The sequence below is a fragment of the Crocuta crocuta genome, unplaced genomic scaffold (genome assembly GCF_008692635.1).
Source record: "Crocuta crocuta isolate KB4526 unplaced genomic scaffold, BGI_CrCroc_1.0 scaffold144, whole genome shotgun sequence".
Lineage (NCBI taxonomy): Eukaryota > Metazoa > Chordata > Mammalia > Carnivora > Hyaenidae > Crocuta > Crocuta crocuta.
In genome coordinates this window covers 2865822-2870154 of record NW_027529669.1, presented here as the reverse complement: position 1 = coordinate 2870154, position 4333 = coordinate 2865822, and the positions used below count along the sequence as shown (strand labels likewise).

At 37.4% G+C, this 4333-nt stretch overlaps 1 non-coding gene across 1 annotated transcript; it reads left to right on the top strand.

The window, feature by feature from the left end:
• The first annotated feature begins 313 nt into the window (after positions 1-313).
• On the top strand, positions 314-420 carry LOC144230586 (U6 spliceosomal RNA). Its single transcript, XR_013334802.1, has one exon. It is a non-coding gene; the product is annotated as a U6 spliceosomal RNA (small nuclear RNA).
• Positions 421-4333: the final 3913 nt, after the last annotated feature.

The window sequence follows — 4333 nt, the reverse complement described above, 5'->3', positions numbered from 1 at the left end:
ATTTGAAAACAATTTAAATGTCCATGTAAATAACAACATATTAAGGTAATGGAATAATGTAATTTGGTAATAGCCCAAATGTTATTAAGCAGCTATTAAAAGAGATAATGATGAACAACTATATAGCATAAGAAGTGTTAATGATATAATGTTAAATAAAAGATTATTAACTCAATCACTAAAATAACTATGAAACAATATAGCACATCATGGAGTTGAAAGGGCATCTGAAAACTAAGGAAACCAATGACTGGATTAGGATAAGGTCATATTAAGTGATTTATATTTCATTGGTTAAACTTCCTTTCATTTTGTGCTCGCTTCGGCAGCACATATACTAAAACTGGAACGATACAGAGAAGATTAGCATGGCCCCTGAGCAAGGATGACACGCAAATTCGTGAAGCGTTCCATATTTTTATATGTTTGCACGTATAGGAGGATTAGGAGGAACTTAACGGAGGACCAAGGGGGAGAAGAAGGGGGGAAATGGTGGGGGAAAGGGAGAGAGGCAAACCATGAGAGACTCTTGAATGCTGACAAAAACTGAGGACTGATGGATGTGGGGGGGGGCATGGAGAGGGGCCCTTGTGGGGGTGAACACTGGGTGTTATATGGAAACCAACTTGACAATAAACTATTTGTAATAAAAAAATAAAATAAAAAACTTCCTTTCATTTTGTTGTAAAACTGCCTTTAATTTAAAAAAAAATAAAATTGTGTTAAGGAATGGGAGATGATGCAAGCTAGCCTTTCAAACCCAGAGACTTTAGTGTGGACATTTATCACCATGAATGGATTTATATCAAAGATGACCACTAACCTTCAAACAGATTTATTCAAGTCAAAGCATTTGGTCATACTCATATGCTTCTTAGAAGCTCATCACTACATTTCTTCAGTGTTAGAAAGTAAATAACCACCCCCCATGAAACAATCTGTTAAAATTGAGACACATAATCATAATAAATAGCTAAGATTTGTAGCATTAATAACACTTCACAAAACACCTTTGTGTCTGTTACTTAATTTTGACAGAAATTTGAATAACCATGCTATAGTTTTTCCATGGGATTTATATGTAAGTATCTTTATGTAGGAAAAAGAAAGGAGTCTTCCATAGTTTTGACTTATCTAAAATTAATGCATGTAGCAAGCTATACTGCCAGGATTCAAGCATATTTCTTCCAACTCCAAATCTCATGCTCTTGCAAACAGGCAGTGACACTCTTCCTAAAGAAGTATGCTTTCGTCTGGTTTTGGGAAATGAACATGTATGTGTTGAGATACATAGCAGGATAGATGAACTGTCATTTGCAACACAAAGCTGACTTTAGCTGCTTCTGTATTTTGTGGGAGAAGTGAGAAGTAGCGTAGACAGTATGGCTTAAATCAGACCTTTTGAAAAATAAATCTTATGTATGCTTATAAAGACAATGGAGTAAGAAACTGAAGCTTTGAAGTGTCTACCAGTTCTTCTAGTGGGTTTAGATTACTCTTTATTTTAGATTACTCCTTATTTTAGCAGAGCACATTAATGGACCTTTGGATATGCAAACTCAGTAGAAAGGTGGAAACAAATTATTCTGTACAACAATGTGAAGAAAACTGTATGGGGGGCAGGTTGTACAGGAATATCACAGGAAGACTCTTAATAGCGTCTAATATTCAGTTTGTTATCTGCAAGGTGATAGCCCTCCATCACCCTGGACCTTCTCAAAGACTGCACATACATGTACACACGCAGATCCACATACACACATACACTAATGCCTCACATAAATGATTGGGGAATAAACAAAAAAAAAAAGCTAAATTTCATGTTTGATTTCCTACATAGAAAGAAGAGTCATAGAAGGTCAATTATAACTGAATTGAAATAACACGAAAGGAGGACCTTGAGAATATATGCCCCTGAGAACCTGCAAAAATGTGTATGAAAGTATTAGGCTTAGCTCAGAATTTAAATCTCAAGAGATAGGTTGACTTCACAACATCTAGGTAAATAGTACATGTCTGGGTGACAGGATCCTTTATATGTAAGTACCTGTATGTAGAAAAGATGTGAATGAACCTTTCATGGTTTGGTTAATCCATTTATTCAAGAAATATTTATTAAGTGCTTGTCAATTGCCAGATCCTATTATCAGATGCCAAGAATGTGAAGAACAAGTCCTATTTCCTTTTCTCAAGAATTGGATGGTCAAATATAAGAGAAAGACAAGGAAATGGGTGATTTCAATTCAGTATAAGAACTAAGAAGGATGTATACCATAGTGTTATGAAAATGGAGAAGAGACACTCAACCCTGACATAATATCAAAAAGATACAGTAAACATACTTTCTAGATTTTTTTCAACACAAACACAATTTCAAATAATTTGCCCCCACAGATATATTTAAAGGTCTCAAATTATGTACTCTGATCAATAATTCAAAAAATAAAACCAACATTTCCAGAGTCTACCAAGAGTTTACCCATATTTATAGTATGTTTTTCCACCTTTTAAAATCACATTAGAAGTACCTGTGTATGCCAAGATGGAAAAAACTCACCACACAGCCTCTCTCCCACTGTTTACAACTAGACACTCTGTATGGAATGCAAAAAGCAAACACTGGAGAATTTTGAAAAAACAATATCAGAAAACTTGAACAACCAATGCTGTGTCGAGTTCCCTGTTTTATTCCCCCTTTTTCCCCTTCTTTGATCCCATGGCAATGAGGCGTGGAAATGCACGGTGGGTTCAGACAGCTGAAACTCCAAAAGAAACATCCTTTTGCTGGCTATAGACTGAGAAAAAGGTAATTCCCGGTGTTTTGGTTCTCTTTTCTCCTTCGCCGGGATGTGCCTCAAAGCTAGCCTAAGTCACAGAGCACCACCAATGGGGATGTGTGGGTACCTAAACCCCTAAAAGCCAAACAGCCAGATGAAATGGGAAAGTGGTTGAGATAGTATAGGGAGTTATCCCTGGTAAAATTATCTAATTTTCCTTTTGCCTTATCACACCAAGGGCCAAGAACAGATCCAACTGTGTAGAACTAGAAGATGGTACAAGGGGCAGGAGAAACTAAAATAACAGATCCGGGGAGGTGGGGAGCCGGGGGTGCTCAAACAGGGCTGGGACTAGGGTGAAGCAATGCAGGCACCTAAGGAGCAAAATTTTTAAAAAGCACTGGCTCTCAGGATGTGCAAGTGCCAATCCTGTACGTGTACCACACCCAGAGTGCCCTCAAAAATTATACACCCCGATTATCTCCGAAGAAAAAAATCTTGAATGCATCAGAGAAAGCAGACATCTTAAATAAAAGGAGAAAAGTGATACAAGTATAGATTTCTTATCAGAAATCTGTAAAGCTAGAAGGCAGTGAAAGAACATCATTAAAGTGTTGAAAGAAAATAACTGTCAACCTAGAATTCTGTATCTAGTGAAAGCATCCTTAAAAATTAAAACGAAGTCATCTTCAGATGAAGGGGAAAAGTATGAAGTTTCAGATGAAGAAAAATTTAATCACTAGCCAATCTGTTCTAAAGCAAATGCATTAAGAAGCTCTTCAGGTGAAAGAAAAAGGATGTAAGTGAGATACCAGAGAGAAAACAGAGAGGAACTTTAGGAATGAAGGAAAAGCAACAGCCATGGTACAGCTCAGGATGAACAATACTCTTCAAGTTTTCTCAAGAGCAAAAATAAATGGAACTAAAATTAAAAATAACAGAAAATTGGGAGTCTGCTTGGCTCAGTCGGTTGACTGTCCAACTTCAGCTCAGATCATGATCTCACAACTTTGAAATGGAGCCCCACATGGGGCTCTGTGCTGACAGCTCAGAGCCTGAAGCCTTCTTTGGATTCTGTGTCTCCCTCTCTCTCAGCCCCTCCCCTGCTCATGGTGTGTGTGTGTGTGTGTGTGTGCGCGCGCGCGCGCGCATGTGTGTGTGTCTCTCAATCTCTCTCAAACGTTAAAAAAAAATTTTTAATAACAGAAAATTTGGAAAGATTAATAAAATGTATGAATCATGAAGACTGACCAAAGAAAAATAAAAAGGTGAAGACACCATTTTCCATGATCAGGAATGAAAAGCATTATATCACTAGAGACAACACAGACATTAAAATAAGGAAATACTACAAACATTAAACCCAAAAATTCAACATAAATAATAGTCCAAATTTCTTGAAAGACACAAACTATCAAAAATTATTCAAGACACAAACTGAGCCTGAGTGACTCAATCAGTTAAACATCCGACTTCAGCTCAGGTCATGATCTCACGGTTCGTGGGTTTGAGCCCCACATCGGGCTCTGTCCTGACAGCTAGCTCAGAGCCTGGAG